Source organism: Pholis gunnellus (genome assembly GCF_910591455.1).
Source record: "Pholis gunnellus genome assembly, chromosome: 16".
Classification (NCBI taxonomy): Eukaryota; Metazoa; Chordata; class Actinopteri; order Perciformes; family Pholidae; genus Pholis; species Pholis gunnellus.
The window spans coordinates 10,196,186-10,223,020 of NC_136543.1; the positions used below are offsets into that span (position 1 = coordinate 10,196,186).

The 26,835-nt window shown below is 43.6% G+C and overlaps 1 protein-coding gene across 2 annotated transcripts in view; it reads right to left on the reverse strand.

The window, feature by feature from the left end:
* Positions 1–26,835, reverse strand: part of atxn1a (ataxin 1a) — a 74,553-nt gene that overhangs the window by 11,089 nt on the left and 36,629 nt on the right. Inside the window, exon 3 of one of the 2 annotated variants that reach the window (XM_079176064.1) lies at positions 11,207–11,322. The gene's annotated coding sequence lies outside the window, so the exon portion shown is untranslated. Of the gene's footprint in view, positions 1–432; positions 567–11,206; positions 11,323–26,835 lie in introns of those variants that run through there. The other variant, XM_079176065.1, reaches the window with a different exon arrangement.

The window sequence follows — 26,835 nt, forward strand, 5'->3', positions numbered from 1 at the left end:
TTTCTCACCCCTCAATAACCCTGAGGGTGGGTGGGTGGAGGGGTAGAAAGACAGACAGTCAGCGAGAGCCTGAGACGGAAAAGAGCCAAATGGAAAGAGAGGAATGTGTGGAGAAGAGAAGAGAAGAGAAGAGAAGAGAAGAGAAGAGAAGAGAAGAGAATCAGGGAGGGGAAACACGAGCGAATGGTAGAAACGAGCGTCGGCGGTTGTAGGAAAAACTAGGGCAGACGCAGTACGCACTTATAAATGACATACTGTGATACAACAAGACAAGCTTTTGGGACACACACACGCGCACGCATACGCTGACTCTCTCTCTCGCTCCCACACACACACACACACACACACACACACACACACACACACACACACACACACACACACACACGCTTCATTCAGAACAAGCGCAAAAACTGTGCGAAGTGTACTTACCAGGGGAGCAGGAGTAGCCCACTTCTGCAGCATGCCTTCTCTCCCCCCTCTCAATCCTTTTCCACCCTGAACTCCTCTCTCCTCCTGCTCTGCCGTGTCCCTTGTGAAACACCCCGAGTCTCCCTCTCCGTCTCCCTCTCTCTCCCCCTCAAGCGGAAAATCCCAAGCAGATTCAGTGTACTTGTGCTACAAACTGCTCTCGGCCTTTCTCAACCTCCCCACCCACCCACCCACCCCCGAAACACACACAACCCTCTCCTAAATCTTGACAACGAGGCAGGAAGCTCCCCCTCACTACCACTGATACGCAGCACTCAGGTGATCACACACACAAACAAAATTGGTAGCACACACTTGCACACGCCCACAGGGAGGGAGTCCCGCATGCAGAGCTCCAACGTGTATTATGCAAGGAGCTGAATGCGAGCCAGAGCTCTCACACTGTCTGCCCTACACACACACACACACACACACACACACACACACACACACAAACTAACACACGGGGCCCCTCCTACGGTTCGCTCGGCCAACTTCATCAGGTATTCATTCAAAAAACACACACACGCCAGCTGGCTGCACGCCCAGAGACCGCTTACAAGCAGCGAAAGAGGACTAGAGAGGGAGAGAGGGAGGGAGGGAGGGAGGGTGGGAGGTTGTTACAGTGAGAAGGGCAGAGGGAGGGAGGGAGGGAGCGAGGGGGAGTAAACAGTAGAGATTATAGAAAGAGAGAGAGAGAGAGTACATGAAAGACACATGTACAACTCATGTACACAAACAAATATACATGTATCTGGGGTTTTCTACATTTATTGATGAATTATGACCAATAAAATGAGAAGTAACAGTTAAAAATGTCCAACATAATTTCAAAGAGCCCAAGGTGAAGTAATCTCTTTTTATCCTACCCAATAATGTAAAAAACAGATCTTTAACTTGAAATGACAAAAAAAAGAAGAAGAAGAAAACAGAAAAGAAGCAGCATTTGAGAAACTGCAAGCAGAGTTCTTATTGTTTGGCATTTGTTTGTTGATACATATGAACCAATTATCAATTAATATTCTTCCAAACGACAATTTGGTTCATTCAGGATTGTGTGTGTCATCAATACAGACGTACACATACCGGTAAATAGATCAATTACAGAAGCAACATCATCTATTTCCCCCCTTTTTGCAGACACAGTATAGGTTCAACAAGGCTGCACTTCCTACTTTAGACCACTAGATGTCATGATGATCACCTCACTGACAGCATGCAGCAGTCTATTACAGTTAGTTAGCTGACCTAGTTAAAAGACCATTTGGAAGTATATATAGATGAAATGTGCTCCTCAATGCTAAGCGATGTAGCACGCACAGGGAATGAGAGAGTAATCACTCATAAGATGTTTACACACACACACACACACACACACACACACACACACACACGCAGAACAGTAGGGATTCCCGCTGGACTCTATGTGTCTAAACATGCACTAAAAACACATCCTGTTTGTGTTGGTTGGTCTTCCTGTCAGCTTGATTTCAATCCTGGTGTTGAAAGTTGGATATTCATGGAGTGTTTAACTACTGCAGGGCAGTGGACATTTCAAAGTTTCCTTTTAATGTGGTAAAGAGGACTAAAAAATAAACTAACAAATTGTACCCAGAGAGGCTCAGCTGGATAAGAGGATTGAAAAGTGGTAATCTGAGGGTCCTTTGTGCACTTTTAAAATGTTCTTTTGAAAGGCATTTTTGGTGATAAGCATACAGAGCGATGATGTTGTACATGAATTTGTTTGTTTGTTTCTCTTCTTGGTCTTTGTGTCGGGGCAGTTTGACTTTCTGTAGATGCTATTCAGATTTACTACAACGTTGTGCCCACAAATCACAAAATATCTTTCCTGTTTTGAAACTAGACCAGTTTAGTGGTCCTTCACGAAATATGGTTTTAGGGGTACTTTTGGGATTTCCTGACATTATTAAGATGTCGATCTTTTATTAACCAGTTGTATATATTGCAAACTAAATAATACAGCATTGTCTCTATTATTACTATTGAGTTAAAAAGAAAATGATCGAAATTTTAGCCTAAAGTAAGAGAACAGGTCATAAAGCAAAGAAAGGGATACAGATAGAGAGTCTCAATAAAAACATAAGAAGAAGAAGAAGACAGACAGAAAGCCGAATCAGAAGAGGCTGAGAGAAAACCAGACCAGACTGTGTATTTGTTTCACGGTCGTTTCCGTTGCCTTGGCAGCTAATTGGAGCCTCTCGGCATTGAATCATAATTCATTTGTGTGGGTTTGCTTACAATCTCCCATCAAGTGAAAGCAGTGTGAGAGAGAGACAAAGAGAGAAGTGATGAAGAACAAGCACAAAGTTGTGAGGGATCTTTTCTGTGAACGGTGATTTTTGTTATTTCTCTGTCACGTCTTTGTTCATCTGGGCCGTCTTTAAAACATTCTCGGTCCAGCGGAGGTGGACACGCGTCAACGCCGTTCCATCGCTTCTGAAAAACTCTGCCCTCCACCTCGAAACCCAAAGTCTAGACCCACATAAATATCCAGATCCTTCTCACACTCACACACACACACACACACACACACACACACACACACACACACACACACACACACACACACACACACACACACACACACACCCCTGCTGTCCAACCATTTCCCCCAAGGAAAAATGAATCTCGGTGGTTAATATCTGCAGACCATCACTAAATGTCTAGAATATCACCACTTGCTCATAACTTGGTAATATCGAGTGCCACTCGTTTTATTGCCCCTGAGCCTAAAAATGTCTTTATAAACCTGTCACCTTCTCGTTATTTACATCTCTACTTCATGACTATAGGATTTTATAAGCATTACTCAAAATCACTGAGGTTTATATTACGCAGCTCGATCTTGAATACATCATGGGAAACTTGTGTTGTTTTAATGCAGATATCCCAACTCTACTCTGTTCTTCATATTAAAAATATTCAAACGATGTACTTATTATTATGCTGAGCCACACCCGGGAGAAACAAATGAAAACAACTCGTCATTTTGTGTCTTCATCCGGCACAATTAACCAAAAATGAAAGCTTAAATCAAGATGTAAGAAATGGCTTCTTCACAACATCAAAACTCATTCAATAGGAATCAATTTAATGTTAAGTGTGGTAAAAGAAATCTTCCTCAGCAAATACTGCTGTTCTCTCTTCTTCTGTCACAGTCTCAGTCAGAGCCAGTCACTAAGGAAACTGATGAAAAAGCTTCTATATATATATACTCACACATACACACACACAGACTGCTCGCTCTCCCTCTCACACTCAAAATACAGACTCTGCCGCTCTCTCAGCCGCCCCCGCCAAACTTCACACACACCACCCATCCATCCCTCCTTCGTCTCTGTTGGCGAAAAGTCTCAGCTCTCTTGTTTATCCGTGTCTTTCCATCTGTCTCTCTGTGTGAGAGTGTGTGTGTGTGTGTGAGAGAGAGAAACGGCAGGTGCAGAGCCGTCCAATGGTCGCATATACCGACCGCACGCAAACGATTCACGGCGAGTCTGGCTATACGAAGGCGCGGCTTTATTACACACCTTAATCATATCGAGGCCGCGTTCCCCTCATAATCTAGCATTCATAACCTTGTGTAATCATTACGTAATCATGTTAACAGTTGCCCTCCGAGTCCTGCACACAAATATCTTTCACTTCGCCTCCCTATCTCTCTCACAAGCCCTCTCGCCAGGCTGTGTTAATTTGCTGGCAGTGTAGTGCGCTACTTCAACCCAAGCCACATCCCATTCACAAACCTACTAATCCACACTACACACACACACACACACAAAGAAGTCTGCATGTATGTGTGTGTGTGTGTGCGCAGGATTAGGGAGGGACTGGAATGGATGGGCAAATCACTGCTAAGCTCCTCTATTGCTGTATAATCCTACTGAGTACACACACACACACACACACACAAATATGCATTCAGACGTGCACACAAACATGAACTGATGCTCTCTCACTCTTTCATTTTCACACACGTACAATGCATGTATTCACAAACACCCACGCACACAAACAATGGCAGGCATCGCCGTCATTCAGGCACACAAATATGATATGCAGGCAAAGGTCCAACAAACTCATTCAAGGACAAACGCAGACATAAACACCCAAACATTATTTCAAAGACAATACAGTATGTAATCCTCATCAGAGAACGTGTGTTCCTGCATAAAAGGGAAGTAGGAGAGAAATGTAGGAAGGGAGGCAGTTGCAGGGAGAAAAAGGGGAAAGAGAAAAGAGAGAAGAGGAGCGAAAGAAAAGGGACAGATCAATGTAATTCAAACTCCATTCATCATTACACCATCCATTCATTCACTCTACCCACACAGCTATCACTCCTTTGTCTGTTCTTACACCACGAGACCCTCACACGTATTAAAGGAGAATGTTACTAATTGAAATATGGAGAAATTGCATGACTGTTTTTAGCACGATCTACAACAGCTCAATTAGTGATTAAGAATAATAATCCACAAGACTTTAAAGGGCGAAGGCTGTGATGTGAGATATGATGGGGGAATGTGGCTCATTTTAAGTCCTGGTCGATGGAAAAATAATCATTTAGAAATTGTGTCAAATTTGGATAATAAACATGAAATATAAAACCATTATGTGTTACATTTTCATGTGATTATAGCGTCATTTTCATTATTCTAATAGTATACTTATTTCTGTGAAGAAAAGTCAGATATTCCCTTTTGCGTTTCAGCTAGAGCTGCAACTAACGGCTGTATTCATCTTCGATGAATACGCCGATTATCCACTATTCACATTCAATTTATGTAATGCTAATTCTTTATTTATTTATTTATTTTAAAATCACACCTCATATTTGCGCTCCTATGATCTTCTCATGTGGGTGGGACACGGTGAGAAATACAAGCAGTCAATCAGATGACGTGAGTGTGATCATTTCTTAGCTGGAGTCAGGTGGAGGACAGGCTGACAGGTGGGGGGATGTGTGACTTTGCGGGGCGGCAGGGAGGAGGGTGCTAAACAGCCTTCACAGCCCGCCTGTGGAGACGAATGGTAATGAACACACACAGCTGTAGACTAATGCTGCTTCATCAGCACACACACACTTCCTGATGGGACCTGCATGTGTCCACATATAGGACGGAGAACCATACTATTGTGTGCTCTGAAGGTGAACCGCTGTAAAAGGCATAGGCAGGCAGACTGGCACTAATTAGCATGAATGGACATGTCAGCGGGCATTGTGTGGATGAAGGAGAGGTGGGCGACTGCTCAGCGTGTGTCCTTGTCTGTGAATAATGTGTTCCGCCTTTTCAAAAAGCACAAGGATAAAAATGTCAGTCAGGCAGCAGTACGAGTTGAGTACGCAGACTCGCACAAATCATCAAAGGTCTGCTCGACACAAACACACATCCAAACGCCCCCGGGGCTCCACCCCGACACACGCGCAGTACACACCGAGGCCATTATCCAGGCAAGTAAATTCCACAGCCAGGCGGACACACACGCACAACACAAACACAATCACAACACACTCCACAGGTGTCTGCACGCTGCCCAGCCGTGTGTCAACTCCCGGGGGTCCAGAGCTGCCCGATGAACACAACAATAGTCTTTGATAAGAATGTCCACCAGCGTTATGCAATCAAAACGTATGTAATCATGTTGAATAGCCAGGCTGATTGCTGTCAGACTCCCAGAAAATAGCTCCAGCCAATTGGGCAATTTCTACAGAGTGAAGCATGAATGTGTGTGCTGTTAGCCGAGGGATGTATTATGTCGCAACAATTTGACAGAAGATTAAGACGTCGAGGCCTCGTTGTCGACTAAAATATGGATGGTTCTTCACTACGTGTGCAACTTCACAATACACCTGCAGGGACAAACAAACAACAAACAAAGGTCAGCGTGATGATTTGTTTTATCTGGCTCATGTCCCGTCCACTAACCGAGAAGGCGGGCTTTAGGACCTCTACGGCAGCCAGCCACCAGGGGGCGGGCAAGATGTTTTGGTTTCACTTTTGGGGAGCCGCCATGTCGTCCATCTTTACATGTTGTCTATGCTGCACACACACACACACTTTCTTAACAATATATTGGACAATATCATATTTGTATAAACACATAATAGAGACAAGCATTTTTAAAGATTTGTGACTGAATATAAATAAATCTATGCCTAAAAAGTGCCACGTAAAACAGGTTGGACTCATTCTTTTTCGCTTAGTTACAAAATTCTTTGACTAACTAGTTGAGCCGTATGTTTGTGCTTTACCATCCACCTTCCAGTGCCTCCTAATTTAACAAACCAGTTGGCATGTGGAGGCTGCTGTTGAAATATTCAAGTACACTCACGGCACATTTGAGTGAGAGTTTGCAGAGAGAGCCGAGAAGAGAGCAGACAGCCTGACTGCACACGCTTCGCATTGCTTGTCTCACTTTTTTCACTGATCTTTGACTTTCTTTCAACATCATTATTTTCAGTAGTTTTTATGCACACAAATCACACACACACACACACACACACTGTACACACAAACACAGATGAAAGGAAATTCCATCTGGCTGACATTCTCTGGGTAGACCTTTTCAAACTAAGGAAAGACCAGCAAATACTTTGTGTTTGTATGTGTACGTGTGTGTGTGTGTGTGTTTGTGACAAAAAAAAAAAAAAAACATACTTGTGGGTAAGATTCTTCTGCATGCATGCAACTGTCTCATGGACTGAAAATAACATGTATAAGAAGCTGTGACACGCACGCACACACACACACACACACACACACACACACACACACACACACACACACACACACACACACACACACACACACACACACACACACACACACACACACACACACACACACACACACACACACACACACACACAGTTGCCTTGAGGGTGGTTATGTGCAAACCCTTTGACCCTGACCCAATTTCACCACCTAACACAATTTATGCCTTCAAAACCACTGACACTTTGCATGTTTGTGGGACAATTCGATAAGAAAAGGTGTGAGGAACAAAGGAGGGAGGGACAGATGACAAGAAGAGAGGAGAGAAGGACAAAGGGAGGAGGCGGAGGAGGTGGAGGGAGAGCAGGCTAAAATAACAAGAAACTGACAGAGGGACAGGAAAACATGGAGAGAGACAGTGATGTCACCTTGTAGTAGCACTGCAGTGAGAGGGACAAAGAGAGAGAGCGAGAGAGAGAGAAAGAGAGAGAGAGAGAGAGAAAGGAGAGTGAAAAGGACATGGAGAAAGAGACCTAAGAGATCTATTAGCTGATAGAAGTCATGCAGACAACCTCCCACTCCTTTGGCAATTGATTCAAGGATATAATGCGGAATGCTGTGTGTGTGTGTGTGTGTGTGTGTGTGTGTGTGTGTGTGAGTGTGAGAGAGAGAGAGACAGAATGAAACTCTGGCTTTGGGCCTTGGGGCATAATGTAGTACTACTAGAAATCTCTCTTTTGAGACTGCACTTAGTCTTTCTCCTGTCAGTGAGGGTGTGTGTGTGTGTGTGTGTGTGTGTGTGTGTGTGTGTGTGTGTGTGTGTGTGTGTGTGTGTGTGTGTGAGTGTAAGGATATATGTAGAGGGAGAATGAAAAGAAAACCAGGAACTACTCAACAGTTTGTAACTAAAGGAGCATGTAAATGAGAGCTTTAGTCACTGTGGTGTGGGTGTGTTCTTCTATTTCTCCTGCTGTGGGTCCTGTCCACTTCAAGGTAAACCAGAGGATTTTAGGGTAAAGTCTTTCCCTTTTTGGTTAATGTAAGGGTTCGGTTGAGCATGTCGCGTTTGTGGTTCAGTCTCCAGCGGAGAATTTAAGTCAACGCAATGTCCACCTAAGTGTCGAAAACAAGTTTGTGTCTGTCTCCGTGTGTGAGTGTTTCAAGAGGACAGCATAAAGGAATGCCTCGGTTCGAGACTTGCCAAGAGCACTTTTCCCATACGCCGGGGAGCCAAGACTTCCCCAACCAGCCAAGAATAGCACCAAACCTCTCTCGCTTACTTTCTCTCTCACCCACACACACACTCAAGCGCTCACACTTTTTACACTCTTTGGATTCGTCGAGAAAGACGGTGGTAGCCACACACACTTCAACCAGCACAGTGACGGAGACAGAAAGAGGAAAAAAAAAAGACAGAAGCACAATTTTCTGAAATATTACTCTTACGTGCGCTGGCAGTACTTTACACGCGGTCATGCCAACAAGGCACATTTGAATTTGAGAAAACACTTAAGTCTCGCTTTCTGTTCAAATATAGGCCTTGGCAACATGATTCGGAACAAAATGTCACGCTAATAAAGCTTCACTGAATTGAACTGAAATGACCCAAGACAGAAGGAGCGCAATGGAGGAAGCAAGTGAGAGAGGAACGCAGGCAGAGATTCTAGCAGAGAAACTGCAGCAGCACTCTTTAAACTCTCCGCTCCCTGTGGGGTAAATGAGAGTGCTCTGGTCTGCGAATGTGTACGTGCAAGTGCCTGTGTGTGTGTGTGTGTTCACTTAAACAAGCACGCCTGTTTAAGACCAGGACCAGAGTGCACTGCCTACTCCCATTGCGAGGCACCAAATGTTGAGGCAACAGAACAACAGGCAGCGCTATGGTTTCCACTCCAAAAGCATTCACAATGGGTCGTCACAAAGAATGAGGCATTTGCATTTGTTTCTCTTCCAGCTGGATCAATTATGCACGGCACAGATCTGATTTCAACCAAAAAGCACACATTACCGGCTGCTCCTTCTAGGTCAACTGAGGAAGCACACAATCTCCCCCCCGACATCTTCAACATCAACAACTTCAACACGATTGCTTCAGTTCCAGTCGACCAATGTTTGAGGTACACGAAGAAACTCCAAACAGTCGTATGGAAACCTCGCCACTACTAGTGTTTTGGCGGTGTAATCCAGAAAAATACCCACAATGCCGTAGCCTACATGCATAGGCCAAGGGGTTGGCTCAGGCCTCAACTCGACGGCTGAGGTTGTTGCTCGGAACATTCACTCAGTATCACTTTTTAATGTCTGCACTGTTGATGCCTGTACTGTGCAATAATGAAATGTTTTTAATTAGTTTGTTGATGCATATTATTGGCTCAGAGCAGGACAGATCAGTGCTGCTTTGAGACTTAACCTGCCAATTAGTATCCTGACTCTGTGGTAAAGTCGAGCATTAATCTTGCACTCTGCGTGCGCACTCCTGGTGGAGGTCGGTTAGTGTTTGTTATTAAAGTCAGCCATGTCCATTGTTTATTGCTCACGACAGCAGTAAACAGACACGCAGAGTATCCCTCGGGGAGAGAGGCGAGCGGAAAATAACACTCATCTCCCAACGTGCGAGGCAATCTGGGGGGGAAGGAACTTGAAAAACTTTGCTCAAATGTTTGTTCATATTGATTTTTTAGCTTGCTGTGGAAGAATGCCTTATAGTCAGTAGAGGGACTATCCATCAAGACGAAAGGCCTGAGTTCAAATCCTTGACCTCGAGGATTTGCTCTGCAGAAATGTCCGCGAGCAAAGATAATCGGCAACAGCTAAGGTGCTATTCTGCACCTGACCCTGTGATCGTACTGCCCTGTGCAAAAGGAGGAAGTGAAAAGGTATTTCTCCTCTGGCAATCGATATTAACACAGAAAAATATACAGCCTTTGTGCTGCGAGTAATTCAGAGACTCACACAGCAGCTTGTGGTTCACTAGTAATTTAAAGGACAGATTTGTCTGTAAAGAGATTCATCAATAAACTTGCATAGAAGTTGGATAGCTAAACAAACGCACACATGAATGAATTTGAACAAAGCGATAAACTAGAATACATCCCCCCCCCCTCCTCAGGCCTTATCTAGACATGATTTATAGAACGCATTTCACACCCTCTGCACTGCCAATAAGGCTCTCATTCTCGCAGGAAGACCCCCTCGCTAACTCGTTCCTGAAGGTGTTATGCATGAAAATATATTGCTGGTCCAAAAGAGAGCTCAGATGTAGTCTCATCACTAGGCAGACTAGCTAACCCTGAGCCTAAAATTGCCTCCGCTCCAATCACAGCAGTGAGCAAACTAGGTAAGCCGAGGCCCGCTGGCTTCAAATCAGTATCCCAAAGACGCCTTCTCATCTGTCTGACGTTTTTCTCTTTAACCTTTATAAAGAGGTTCGAAGGAGTGGGTGAATCTATCTTAATGTTTGTTAATTATATTCACAGACAGAGAATGAGGATTAAGAGAGTGAGCCACTAATTTGAACAGAGCGATACATTTAAGATGTGCCGTGGCAGAGAGGGAAAACCTTGGTACACATTCAGCGCGAGCTGCGCATGTGATTAGCTGCCACTTTCACTCACATTAAAATCAAATGCACTTTACTTAACATGCATGTGGGCTGTGAGCAGGGTGACAGGTTTATCAGCGAAGCAAGGCTCTTGGCTGTGAGGAAAACACCGGGCTGAATTGTCCTTGACGTCAGAACTAATAAATTAAACATGACAGTCAGACCAGCAGCTTTTAGGTTGTAATAGCAACATGGCAGCAGTTTGCCAGTAATAATTCAGCAGTGAGCAGCGAACCACTGTCCTCGAGCTGAAGAAGCACAACCTCAATTCAAGCTCAACTGCAAACCTGATATAGGTCTCCATCTATTCATAGAAGTAGCTTACATAGCAAAACATTAATGAATCTATTCAAATGAAAACCATGACGTAGGCACATGCTAACAGGCGGGGGGACAATCTCACCTCATTCAACACAACTCCTCCAGACCCCCCCGGTTTGTCAGCAGGTGGTACAGCCCATGGAGAGGGTTCCAGACTTTCCCAGAATGCAGTGTGTTGACTCAGGGACTCGGCGCTCCCTGGTGGAGGAAAGAACAACAAAAGTTGACGCTAAAGTCGGGACAGGACAGATTATAACACGGTAGGAGGACACACTGGTATACACTGTGTTCTATGCATCAGCGGGAACAAACGCATGCATCACAAGGTTTTATTTCCCAGAGCCACACATAGGTACGTAACTCATCTTTGAACCATACGCATTAACAACAATATGGGACTGTCACATCTTGCTTCAAACAGAGAAACGTGCAAAACATTTGTCTCTGATTATCTGTATTTGTACAGATCCTCCGGTGAAGCTCAACAAAAACACTTAAGCCCTTTAAACCTTGTCACTGTGCATCTTTTTTTCGTTCGGTAGCTCTTTTTTATTACCGTCTGCATAACGTTTTAGTGCAACGCAAATACGGGTCATCATTATAAACAGGACCTGTCATATTCATGGTATAAAAACTACAATGCATCTTTAAATCAAATGCGCAACACGCTGACTTAAGCAGACACCCACACACACACACACACACACACACACACACACACACACACACACACCGGCATAAGAGACAGACTGGCTGCTCGTCGACAGTGTGCACACACACTCTGTGGGACTAATTAGGCAGGTTGTGGTGGGATGATGGGGATGTTACGGGGATACGAGAGACATCTTCCCTGCTGTTAGTCAGCTGCAGTGTGTGTGTGTGTGTATGTGTGTGTGAGGAGGTGTGTGGGACGTCAAACATCCTACTGACCCACTTCTCACATGTCTAAAGACAAAGGAAGAGGTGGGTAGGAGTGTGTTTTGTGTTGCTGTCTAGCTGTGGGAAAGTGTTTTATTGCAGCCTGAGGAAGACAGAAGGAGGAATTACAGCATGTGGCTGGTTTTTGTGTGTGCGTGAAATGATGCATCTCACCATTACTAGCGTAACGCACTTCTCATGTTATGTGTGATCACGCTATTCTGTAGGGGATTGAGAGCTACAGTGGAAATGAGAGGTGATAATGAGACAGTGAGACAGAAAGGGAATAGTGAGAGAAAGAAATAGGAATGACTGCTACAGCAGACATGTTAAAATCAATAGGCTGTGCTCTATAGTACAGTGTCAGGCTTAAATTAGACATGTAAGCACACACAGATTAAGCGGAAGGCACACAGAATGCAGAAGGGTTTGTGTGCGCTAAAGATATTTGTAATGTGCTAAGGCGGAAACAGAGGAAGAGAAAAATAGATGTGTACTGAGGCCATGGATTAGCAGACACCAACTGGCAAAGGAGTCCATCATATGGTGCTAAAACAAATGCGAGAGAGAAAGAGGGATGGAGATGTGAGAGCGGAGGGGACAGAGAAAGAGAGAGAAATTGCAAAAGTTATAGGCACAGACAAAAAGTAGGAGGGATCCAGTGGTGACAGGAAGGGCGACAGATGGAGAGAATGGAAAGGCCGTGAGGTAAAGCAGACACGGAGAAAGAGAGAGGCGATCGTAAGACAGAGAGAAAGAGAGAGAGAGAGAGAGAGAAACAGATGGTGGAGGAGAAGAGGCAGATAGACACTCACTGGGAGGACAACACTGGCACAACCAGCGAGGCACAGCAGGGAGCACGGAAAGCTGAAGAATGTCAGTGGAAAAGGGAGGAGGACAGTGAGAGGGAGGGAGGAGTAGGACAGAGAGGGAGGCTTCATTCCAAATCTCCGCCAACTTTGAGGGAAAATACTATGATACTCCGAGTCTTTGAAGATGCCAGGTTTAAATACATCACCTGTTATGGCCCGGCTCTCAGGCCAAAGCAAATGGCACATGTGAGGGATTAACTAAAAGAAAGGAATTGTATTTTAAAAGAGATTCATTTTGTTTAAAAAAATGCATCCAAAATGTTGCTTCTAACAAATGAGACTTTGAGGGCTAACGTACTGCCAGTCTAACTGATAATAATGACTACACTATACAGAAAATCAAAAACTCTTATACTCGGCAGCTCTTATAAGACATAAGACATCAGAAGACTCCCAAATGAAAATGGTTGCTGGAAATCAATAAGCATCTTATGAAATAACTTAAAGTTACTACGAGGAACTTTCATTTGCTGTTGATTTTGGCGGTCCCTGTGGACAAAAGCGGTAGTGTTCCCTAACACCAGATTCCCTTTGGAAAACCTCTCATTTTACTGCAGCAGGGTCTGACAGTCTGCTCCGCGTAGTCCTGGTTCAGGTTCTCCTGTGCCTCCCTTTCTTCCAGAGACTGTAGCTGTCGTGTGAGCTAAATGACTTTTCCAGTGACCGATGACAAGCATTAAGACTATATATAACTATATAGAAAAAGCCAATCCACTCGCTGATGGTCTCGTTTACTTATGTAGGTCACATAGAGGCACCAGTATTTAATTAAGACTGTCTCATAACCAGTTAAAAGTTCCTCACAGTCACTTTAATTGTTAGTCTGGCGCACATTTTTAAAAACGTAAAACAAAAGCTGCTCATGTGGACACTTTTGTGAAGATAACAAGTGAAATAGATGCTCAACTAGTCCCGATATTTTTGTGGAACAATTTGATAGTTAATGAAAAGAATGAACAGGAAACATGACTTTAAGTGCGCAGTGCTGATATAAATGCAACAAAAAGACACCACTCGCTGTCTCACACACAAACACAAACACACACACACACACACACACACACACACACACACAATCCACAAATTAAGCAGGCTAAATTAGTCAGAAAGGGTTCGGTGTAAACCGCATTAAGTGAACGACTGATTGAATTGCAAAGCACAGTGGAGCAACAGCACCTGCAACGCACTGTGTGTATATCAGGCTTTTGGTTTTCTTTTTTTGTCAGTCGAGTGTGCTTCGAGGTTTTTCTCCGCATTGTACCTACAATAAATTGCATTACATTCATTTAGCAGATGCTTTTCCCCTAGAGTGACTTACAACGAGTGCATTCAATCTCCAAACAAACAGCTGAGAGCTGGTTCAGTGCTACAGTACAGGCGCATAAAGGACCAGAGCACACCGACAGTAAATCTACCTGAACCTGTCATCAAGAGAAACTTACAAAGAGTCAACGGGTGACAGTTTCCAGCAGCGTTCTAGTGACTGAATGAGTGATCCACACTCTTTAAAAAGGATGAACGTTTTTTATGTGCATGTCCTGCTGTTCTGTCAAAGTGGCTGAATGGGTTAAAAAAGAAATGTGGTCATGTATGCCTGTGTCCCCGTGGCGATTTAGTTTAAAAAGGCAACAGTGTTCAACACGTTCTCTGTGCGAGTGTTTCTCAGTACTTGACTACATACTGGCGTGATTAAACCCATGAATACTTTAGTCCACTCAACCATCACTTCATCTGTTTAAGTGCTTGCATTCTTTCCATTCTCTCTGTCTACGTGTAGTCAAAAAACAAAATCCAACCACAATCAACGTGGCCAAATCCTTTGATTACTGCACAAGTTCTTTCAAACAGTGCACAGTCTTTTTTTTTTTCTTTTTTTTTTTAAATGGTTGTAGACTGTGCAACCACAAGTACGGGGTTCAAAGGCTTAACGGCAGCAGATTCACCCTCAAAATGCCTCTGAAAGTTGCACTCAAACACAGAGATGAATGCTGGGTAAACGCTGACACGTATACCTAACGCTTATAGTAGAACTGGGTACAGATGATAGAAATATGACGTTAGAAACAAAGTGCTTGACACTTAAAATGTGTGTATTTATGAATATTATTGCGTTCTCAACCTTTACAGAGAGACTTGTGGGAACATTTCAAAACCTTTAGCTTTCGATTTCTCTTTCTACTTGCTTGGACAAATTACACGTCCTCTGGTATACAGTTAATAATTCATCATAAATATGACAGACAAATCACAGGAACACACACACGCACACACACATACACATACATAGGCAGAATACTTTGGGAGCTGACGTAGTGTCTGACAGCTGTTTGGTTGGCTGAGACGGAAGAATGCAGTGGGGCTTTTTGTGTGAGTCGACTGGATGACTGACCATTACTGTAATGTAAGGGAAATGCCTTCCTCCACCACAACTCCATTTTCCTAGACTCCCAACATATCTGCCATACCACAAGTGAGGAATCAGCCCTCTGAAGGTTCAAGGTGCTCCAGGCAGGGAGGAATGTTATCTTGGGTGCGCACATGTCTGGAAAGACCAGTGTCCTCTACTTACCGCCGACCTTTATCTACCATCCCACACTCATTTGCTGTGTTAGTGGAAGTGTGTACGTGGCCCGCCGTGTGAGGCTCAGTGCCATGACAAAAACTCCCTTTGCTGACCTGAACTATTTTTTTTTTTATATCCAATTTTACGATAGGCTGTTGGAAGGAAGGACGGAAGAAAAGGGAGGATCACAAGCCAGGAAGTGAATACAAATCATTCAGCAAAGACAAACATAAAATAAAGGTCAGCATTTCCAGGTTTACAATACTTTCTTCTTCCGCTCGCCAACTCTTTCCAATCTGACACCATTTATAGCCCGTCTGTGCTTAGTAACCCCTCCAGCCTGAAGCTCCTGCGAGTGACCGTCAGGGACATCAAACCCCGCTGTAACGAGGGATCCACAGCACACTGGTACACTTCCTAATGTTTTACGGATAGAGGTCATAGGTCTCTTTAGCACGTATTCAAAGCGGGTGTATTACGAGCGCATAGAATCAGTTACGATGCAATTATATGGATAGATGCTGTTGGTGCAGGAGCTGATCGCAGCCTGAATGAACCTGATTTAATGAGCAATGGTGCTGAAGCTTAAGAGCTGTCCTCGGACTTCTCATTCCTTCCCAAGAACCTGCCAAACTATTTCTTAGACTAGATATACATATTCCAGGGCTATGCACCACCTAACCTGAAATAAAAAACAACATGCAGCTCAGCAGACGAGTCAATGATGGATCACGTTGGACTTCACTGTAATTGAATTAGAGCAGCCTGTCACAATGGTGATAAAAAAAATAGGAAACCTTCCAGAGTTTTTACAATCTCTGAGAAGTAACGGCTTGGTGAGTCAGCTGTGAGTGGTGTCAGGTTCATTGCTCATTATCAATAAAAAGATGATAAGGAAAACAACTAATTGACAAAATATTTACTTGTTGACTAATCAGCCCAAGAAGGCAGCTGTTGCTTCTACGGTTTCTGTTTTCCCTTGTTCCACGTATTCGGACACACCGCAACTACGTCAACGCCCAACACTTTCTCTATTCGTGACAGTGTCTCCTGTCGTGTCTTAAAGTAGGCGGGGTAGAGTGTCCTGTCTGCGCTTTACCTTATGCAACTATAAAACTTCACTTGTGGGTGGAGTGCACGCACACAGACATAGACACGCATGTACATAAAAGGCATGCACGCACACACACACTCACAGAAAAGGGACATGCATTAATTTGTTCCAAATAAAGACAATAGGGAGAGACAAATCCATGTGTGTGTGTGTGTGTTTGTTTGTAAGCTTCTGCGTTAAGGGGGCATGCTGAGAGAATAGGAATCATGCTTTCTGTGCCAACCCTATCCTTGGCAGTCAAACAAGGACACTCACACACAGACACAGACGCACACAAACACATACACAGACTGCTGAGCGTTTTTAATTGGCCACTGATTTGCCAGTTAGTGTTCTTGCCACTCTCTTCACCTCACTGTGCTGGCCCCTTGCCCTACAGCCTGGCAGAGACACAGCTGGACCCGGACAAAGTGTGTGTGGTAGTGTGTGTGTGCGTGTGTGTGTGTGTGTGTGTGTCAACTTGAAGCAATTAGTTTCGCAAGAGTGAGTGTGTCCGTGCATGTGTGTAGGTATAGGAAGGTGTCACTTTAGATACACTTCACGTTAGCTGGTGAGTATTCAAATGAACGCGGTTCAGATTCATTGTCAGACATCTTTTAATTCTTAAGTATCACTTCATTCAATTTATTGAAAATTCTTCATCTCTTCAGAAATGTTGAGGTGTCAAAGTTCTGCATTTCAGTAAACAGTAAAGCACAAGTTGTGCACAAGGTCTGCTATTGTGTGGCTGATACTGAGGGCACTTTTCTCCTTTAAAGTGGTTTTACACCAAGGCCAAAATATTACATTAGTAAGGAAACTATGTACATTTTCTAAATAGCAAGAGAAAAAAACACACATAAAATTTTTCAGCACACTGCATTTGTCACCAGGGTTGGTAGCCACGTGAGTGAGCTGTGGAACATTTTGGTTAACAAAAAAAAAAAATGAATCAAACAAAATACACTCGTATAACCTTACAGAGTTCAATTGTAGTTCAAAACTCTTGCTACGCCCTGTTGGTATGTGTGTGTATGTGTGTGTGCGTGTGTGTGTGTGTGTGCGTGCGTGTTTGCGCAGGCACATGATGTGTGTGAGATTTATGTAGCCCATATCATGAGCAGAGTGCATCCTTTCCCGCAATATCTTGCAAGGCAATGACAATCAACACTCATTCCTCAACACACAGACACACAGACACACACGCACACACCAATGAGCATCCCAAGGTCAAAACAAAGAGGATGAGATATGAGTGTGTGGCGTGTATGTGTGTGTGTGTGTGTGTGTGGTCTGTGTCTGTATGCGCGTTTGTGTGTGTGATGACATCATTACTAGAGCAGAGCACTCTATAGCTGATTGATGGAGAGAGGTCTTGTTATGGTCGACCGTAGTGAGCACATTGCCCAGCAACCAGACAATTGGCCCTGGCCGCTCTGTGTGTGTGTGTGTGTGTGTGTGTGTGTGCGTGTGTGTGTGTGTGTGTGTGTGTGTGATCTCAGTCCTGCAGCTCACAGGACGTACAGGTCAGCCTGTCTGACACGCAATACCCAACACACAGATACTACTCTCATGGACACACATGTGCACACATCTGCTTCACAGATAAACAAAAAGACAAGCAGATTGCTTTTCACATACACACACACGCACACACACACACACACACACACACACACACACACACCAGTAGCTAGACAGTCTGGTTCACATCTAGACTACAAAGTAGCAGACATTGTGTGATTAGTGATTCTATTGCTGCAACAAAGTTGACTAGTCTTATACATTTGACATTCAAGCTGTGATTATCTACAGATCGTCATACAATGTGTGTGTGTGTGTGTGTGTGTGAAGTAATGATTCAGAAGGATTCATTCATCACTCATCTTTAGGCATTTTTGTCTGCTATTGTCCCTGTTTTCTACACTAGTTTATCTCTCTCTCCCATTCTCGAATTTTGCTTTATTTGTACATATTGTTATCAGCCAATGTTTTTAGAAATAATATGTCACGTTAAAAGATGCATATTGTTAAAACATTAAGTATTATAATGCTTAATACACAAGCAATAATAGTATTGGGTGAACTATATCCATTTATGCAGCACATAAGAAGTTACATACAGTGTGTACTGATATACATACAACGAATGCATCCACATGCAAATACATGCACTGGACTTACAGTAGAGCGATGTATTAGCTGTTTTCTCTCTAAACTGATAGCAGGTGATAATGTAATCTGCAGATATGCATCTGTATTTCACCAAGCAGGAAAATCAGAAAACAGTGTAGTTGAAGTAGTTTTTTATTTTTGATAAAAAAGGGGGTTTAGCTGATGTTTGTTGGAGTAGATAATTCTCTGGGTTCTGTTGTTCCATATAAAACTTTTCTATTGGTAGGAGTCTAAATCACTTTGGGACACGTTGCTCCAGAATTTTCTTTAAGCAATTGGTAACCTGCCTAGATCTTGTCCGTAGATGAAGTCTGGGGCCTTTCTGAGGACTCTTTGGCTGACTCGTAAGGAGATAACCTCTTCAAACTCTCACACGTGCCCTATCAGTTTACCAATCCCACACATGCACACTGACACGCTTCAGATGACCACTGATTGAGAGGCAAACGGAGGAGACACAGTACTAACATCGAGTCACTAAAACAATAGCGGCTCTGCCGTCTCGGATGTCAACCTGAGCAGCTGAAACGTATCCGGCTCTTCAGCAGACTTCAAACACAATGAGAAGTCTGAAAAGGCTTACGGGAGCTAACAATGACTAAACGGCTGCTAAAAGGGCTAAAACACGGGTGCCTTTTTTATAAAAACAAACGTGTCAGTGAAAGTTCCCAATGCATCTATCATCATTTCTACATGCCTATAGTCAGGAAGCATTATTTTAGCCTTTGAGAGGAAAGATTTTAAGCCCAGAATATAATGCGACCACGACTTAGAAAGCACTCCCCACAGCTGGAAGCCCTCTCATGCCGCAGCTCTGTTGACAATACTGTAGACACACGTTCATTTCACGTCCAAAAAGATTGTTAGACGCGGCGGCTGAAATAAAAAACTGTGACTGTGATATAGTCACTGTATAGCTCAATAAATAAAATATTTCACTGCCAAGGTAAGGTTTTTTTTATTTCCACTGAGATCACATATTACAAAATGAAAAATCTAGCAGCCTAATGATATGAAATCTCTTGCCGAATGTGGCCCGACGTATTAATGGGGCAGCAGAGCAGCCTCACTGTTAAACTGGCCATCTCATAAGGGAAGGTCACACGTTAGTGTAAGAGTCATGTGTCCTCCTGAGGCGAGTCACTCTCTTTTTCTTTTTTACAGAAGTGCGTCAGCTGAAATGTAAACCCGGGTTGTTGGTTGCTGGGTTTGTCACATGTTATCAATGAGTGTTTAATACTGTGGACGGCAGCACAGCTCGCTTTCTGTCTGCAGAAGAAGTGGGAACATCAAAAGTAGTTAAACCCAGACTCAAACACACTGCACCACTGCAGAATGAAAACAGAGTATCTTTGAACCAAAGATAGATTTTAAAAAAAAGGAGAGAGAGAGAGAGAGAGAGAGAGAGAGAGAGAGAGAGAGAGAGAGAGAGAGAGAGAGACAGAATTGAAAAAAAGATTGCAGTGGCAGATGAGGGTGGAGTGATAACAGAGAGAATGAATAAAATAAAGAGACGAAACACAAAAGAAGAAACAGAGTTGATGTTGAGTTTGATAAAAGAAAAAGGAACTCATCTGAGTCTCTCTCGCTCTCTCTCACACACACACACACACACACACACACACACACACACACACTCTCTCTCTCTCTCTCTCTCTCTCACACACTCTAATATCTTCAAAGGCTAATGCAGTACTCCTGAGACGCTGCTACCAACACCGGTAGGATACATACACACACACACACCCTGCTGGGAGACAAGCTCTGTGCAAGCGTCCTCTGAACCAAAGTAATGATACACCAGAAACTCAGACAGACAGATGAAGGGAGAGAAGGAGGCTGAGTACGACAGAGGGGGAAAAAAACAGATAGCAAAAAAGGACAGGAAGAAATTAGACAAACTGTATTAAGACGTGTTGGGAGAACAGCTGCAGGCCTAATACTCGACTGATATGTTTGCAAATCCAGTATACAATATATCATCAAATATAAGCAGATAAAACCCCCAAAACTCAAACTATGATGTGATCTAACCAAATTACCATATTATCAAGACCATAAATAAAACTGCTCTTATCAATGATCACAACCACGAGCTTATGCCAATGTCATCTTTACTCACATAAAGAAACCTAAACAGAATCACAAAGTTATAGCTATTTTATAATTTATTTATTTTCCTCATTAGCTTATTTTCTCAATGCACAGCTCCTGTCTTCCTCTGTTGCTCTGCTTCCAGCCTGCAGTGCTGCTGCCAGCACAGCTTGTTTTAAGGAGAGCTTTTAACCAATCAGATTTCACCTCCATGCTATCTCTATAGAAGAGAGGCTCGAGGTCCTCTAGGTCGACTTTGCAGTTTAAGTAAATGGGGACGTTATTGTTGATTGTCATAGTCTTCAACCAATCGGATCTTTCGTTTGACATGTTGGGCGTATTCTTTGACGTGCCAGTGTTCCAGAAAAACATCGTATCAAAGGGTCGGTCAACCCCACAGCTAGCAGCCCTGACCCAGCATGGAAAAGGATTTGTACGAACGGTATTTCTGGCTGACAGCGGTGGAGAAGCGTTGCACATTTTATGGCTAAGAATGCGTTTCATTTGCAACTGAGCTCTTGGTGTTTGGAGCTGTTTGGAGCTACGCTATGCTAACGGGTTGAAAGGTCACACAGCCCGTTGTCTCTTACGTGAGCGCAGTTACATTATATTTCCCACAATTTAAGCTTCTGCATTTTCCAAATGCACTAGTATCATTCAAACGTATTGTTCGGTACCGAACGGTTTAATACGAATACGTGTATTATTACACCACTAGAAACAAATAATAACCGTAGCTGTGGCGTCATAATTAGGTTATTCGACTGTAGTAGGACACCACAGAAGGCGCAGGTATAAAATGCACGGCCCGCCACTGCAGAAATGAAGGCAATACAGTAAAGAAACCCGCCCTCTCCAGACAACTAAAGATTGCTTTTTCTATGCACCTTTTGCCCTGAGAGAAACTTTACAACCTAACCTCAACATCACTGTATTTCCTCTCACTGCTTAGAAGATGAGTCGGCAGCGTGAAAATGTGCACTGTACAGGGCTTTATCACCAATCTGCACGGCTGATAAAGTCGGACTCATTATTTGCTGTGGTTGTTACTGGGGCTGCTTGGTCCGGGGAAATAATATTCTTATACGCCTTGTTAACTCGGTTTCCCTTCAGTTCTTTCCCCCACCCGCCTTTTTTCTCTTCGTCTCCGTCTTTCTCTCCACAAACAGCCTCTCGTCTCCCTCGCTGCCTTTTCCATTGTTGCCTGTCCTCATTTGACCTTCCCGCTTTCCTCTCTATCCCCCCCCACCCCCCCGCTCCCCCTTTCACTACCAACACTTGCGGGCTCGACAATACTGTGGCCCTCCGAGTCAGTTTACTCATGTGTGGCCTATTGCGCACTGAATGCACTTGTCAAATGAGCACTCGAAGGATGTTTTACACGCAGCTCAATTCCTCGCTCAATTGGATAACTGACGGAGCGTCAGCAACTGTGCGCACTCTGTTTTTGATGAAAACAGGTATGTTGATGCAGTACATCGTCTAAGTTACTGCGCACGTGGAATAATCTAAGGAAGCAAGGATGTTTTTACAAGACTTCTGGAGCAAATGTTATACAACCTGGTACCTGTGTGTTAGTATATAAAACAGTATGCAAATAAAAGTAAAACCAACAGTGGAAAAATAAACCTGTCAGTCTCTTAAATCAAGTAATAAGGCACTTTTTCAGTCAAGCGAGGAAGTAAGAAAGAAAGGTGGTACAGATGTGAGAACAAGCCAGCACACACTAATAGTCTGTTCGTTTTTAAAGGGAGTGTGGGTAACATTTAGGTGCGGGGGAGGGATTATTGGCAGATATTGAATATAATATTCAGAACAATGTTTTAATCTGTGTATAATCACCCGAAACTAAGAATCGTTATGTTTTCCTAAGCTTAGAAAAAGTCATTAATATCGACATAGGGAGCGGGTTGCCTTCTTGCACCGCCTTGTTTCTACAGCAGCCCAGAACGGACACTAAAACGGGCATTAAGCCAAACTTATTAGTAAGTATGTTTTGATGTCATTTATTATCACGCTGCAGCACGCACCTGCTCTGATCTATCTGTCGGGCTGAGTTCCTGCAACAACACACACACAAAACACACACAGACAGAGACACACACACGAAGCGTGAGCAGATTTTTCTTTTAGTAAACTTCTCTGCCCGCTGAGACAAAGCAGCCAGGAGGACAGAGATGCCACTAAAATGTACACACTGCCCCTTTAATAACACAACTGAAACTCTACTTGAAATCTACCACACAGAGGCACTTTAACGGGCGTCGTATTCCTTTAAGAGTGTGTGTTCTTTTCAGCAGTCGCACGCTGAGCCGCGTCTATTTATAGCCTCTCTGTTTTTGTGAGCTCTGCTACATTTACATGGGAACTTTTGTTACATACAAACACACACGCGATGCATAGTCACACACACATGCGTTTGCGTGCGCCCACTGGTTGATAGTCAGCATGGCTTTTCCTGCTCTAAGTGGTTTGACATCACTCTGAGAGTAAATGCTCGGTGCTACCCGACATTACAGAGCAGTTCAGTCACGTTGTTCACCGGTGTGTGGACACAGATTACGGCAAAACTTGTTGACGTCTTCTCAAAATGAACCGGAACATAACGACGTATCACACCTGGCTGAAACCATATGCTGTGTTCCATTTGAACCGGGAAGTTGTAATTTACAAGTTTTCAAGTCCGAAAGTGGAACCCCGCCAACATAGACCTCAAAATCCAAGATGGCTGCTCATCAACAGTATAAAAGCTGTAGTAATATACCGTTTAATAGCACTTCTATCATATTTGCATCTCATTAAATCAGTCATACAAACATTACCGTCCAACTTCTAGCTGTGGACGTGACACAAAATATCAGCGTACTGCGTTGTTATCAACTGCTATTGCTAACATTGGCTTACCTGCCAGGAGCAAACCCCATTACGTTTCCCAACTTGTTGTATTGGAACGAGATCAACTCGGGTGTGATTTTGTTAAGTTAAATTGAATGCAGCATTTAGGCCAAAATGTTCCAAGTAACTTTCATCAGCTAAAAACACACTGTGAAGGGGTTAAAGTTATGAGACGAAAACATGTTCAACTCCCAGACTGGACCATCATTTGCTGAATGAACATCATCACCCCTTCATACAGATTCACTACCACAACTGATGCTAGCGTATGTATATTCTTCGTCATTATAGTACCAAAGCTTGATAAGTTACGTATCTTAAGGTACCTTCCACACAGACGTGCACAGAACCGTCAACCCGCATCTCTTGAATCTGTATGCGAGTATGTGGAGCTACCAAAAAGGTCTTTTGATGTGTCACAGTGGGAAGAGCCCAGGTGCAAATCATAAAATCAATGTTGGCTCGGTTCAATTTAGCTGCTTCGAATTCAGGGTCCTGGTTTTGTGATTGTTGGCTCACTCTCACACTGTGACTTTATTAATGTTGTTTCTAAAGACATGTGCTTTTTCTTACTGTGACAAATCAAACTGCTGTGAAAAGAATATAATTAGGTGTGTGTACATGTACACATCACAACAATGTGAAGCCACATGCAGTGTGTGGGGGTGAAGATACTCTCACGATGTTTATCCCTTTCGATCTGCACGGTTGTGTTGAAGGTCTGATGAGTGCCGTGAAAGAATGGATATCGGTTTCCGAGTGTGTTAGTGTTGGTTTGTGTGTTTGAGAGAAAGAGAGCGAGAGGGGATGACATCATTACTATGACTGGGCGTTGGCTGATGGAAGGTCGTTATGGCAGCGAGCCAGTCATAGCTCTTACTGTGTGTGTGTGTGTGTGTGTGTGTGCGTGCACATTCTGTCCTCTTCATCGGGATACTGGTGATATTTTATTGAGATCATAAACATAATGCACACCCACACAGTCCATCTCGTTCTCTGCATGAAAGTCAACATGACATTAAGGCCCTGTAAAATTATGTCTTTCTATAACCCTCTTTCATTTCCTTTCTGTCATTCTCTTCCTCCAGCCATCCCTGTTTACTTCCATCCTCTTCCACTTTGCAACCTACGTAATTTTATCCCTTAGTCAGTTTGTCCTCTTTTGCTCCATCTACTCTAAATTTCACACTGCATACTGAAATATAAATCAAAGATGAAATGAACTGCTTTAATCATCACAGGCAGGATTAGTAAATGCAATAATTGATGACTTTTACCAATAATAAAACCTAATTTACAGACTCGCCACAAATGTTCATGATTCACATTAGACAGAGGGAGAACATCACCTAATCTCTTCTCATCTATTTAACTCCCCCCCCCCCCCCCCCCCCCCATTGAGGTCTAGTCTCCCCTCTCCTTGCCTCTGTCCCATCACTGTCTTTCCCCCTCCCTTCCTCCATCTGTCTCTCCCCACTCTCACTGTCCTTCACCTCCCTGTATCTGCACAGCACACCTTCCACAACCCCCAACGTCTTTCACTGTCTCTTGTTCGGTAGGAAGGTGGGTGAGGTATAAAGTCTCCCCACACACACATCGACGCACCCAACAGTGTGATCATAAAGCTGACACTGCTGTCATTCAGCACAGTTAAAGTGCTGGGGAGAAACGCGCCCAGAGATAAAGTTAAGGGTCAATGTGAGAACTACCAATCAGTGTGTGTGTGTGTGTGTGTGTGGGCTGAAGGCTAGAGCACAGTAGGGAGCCACTACAACAATTTATTGCAGTAAAAGCAATGAAGAGAAAACTTTCCTATATGCTCCAGTCACTCTTAGTGCAACAACCTCAGCATGAGTGTTTGACTGCATGTGTGTGTATGTGTGTGTATGTGTTTGTGTGTGTGCGTGCGCATGCGTGCATGTGTTTAGGGGATTCCGTACCGCTCACTGTCTCATTACATCATGGTCCTCTGGGCTCACTCACACACAAAGATACACACACTGTATACCCACAAGCTGGACACACGCACATGCACACACAGATACACACACACACACACACGCGCGCACAGATAAGATGTGTTAACATCGGCTGCGTGTGTTTGTGTGCATGTTCCAGTGTGGACAGTCATATGATCACAGGGGCATAGTGGATGACTCTCAAAGAGCTTTTATAATATATTTTCAATACGACTCTGTTTAGCTCGTAAAGAGAGAGAGAGAGAGAGGCCCGAAGGGTGAGAGAACAAGGGAGGAGAAAGACAGGGGGAAGGGGAAGAGGAGAGAAAGTAAGCTTGAGAAAGAGGGGGGGACAGAGAGAGAGAGAGCCAATGAGATAAAGAGAGGATGAAGGTGGCATAGTTACTATACATTCATTGCACTCCATCATAAACAAACTAAAACCTGCACACACACACACACACACACACACACACACACACACACACACACACACACAGAGAGAGAGACACACCTGCTCAATCTCCACTTGAGGAAGTTGTCTGGAAAAGTTACATTCTTCAGCACCGACTGCTGTATAAATACAGACAAGTAGAATTCACAGTTAAGCCAAACAGTGAACAAACATGTAGTGGCAAAGAATGGAGTTATATCAACCGGAGGTGAGGATGGTTAAGGAAAGAAAAAAAAGAAAAAAACACAGAGAGACTCAAAGACACAGGAGACACAGACAGACAGACAGGAAGTAAACAAAGTGAAGCGGAGATAAAACAGGGAAGCAGGTGTTCAAAGTTGAGTCAAAGGCAGACAGAAAAACAGACAACGGTAATAGCGAGCGGAAACTCCGCTCATCTTCCAGATTTGTGTGCGCGGCTACCAGATGAACTGACCAAAAACCACACAAACACTTATTAATACTGAACGCCTGCTACACTGTAGCTGTGCTTTCGTGAGTGTGCTCTGACCTGGCGAGTTACTATTTAAGTTACCGTTCAAAGGTTTCTCTTTTGCAAGACAGGCAAAATGCTTGCTCATAAAAAGGTCAGCAAGTGGTAAACTACATTTGTGTTACTAAACATAAAAAGGCATTTAACTGTAACTACGAACCAGTGTTACACTCAAAGCGTACTTCGTGATTGAATA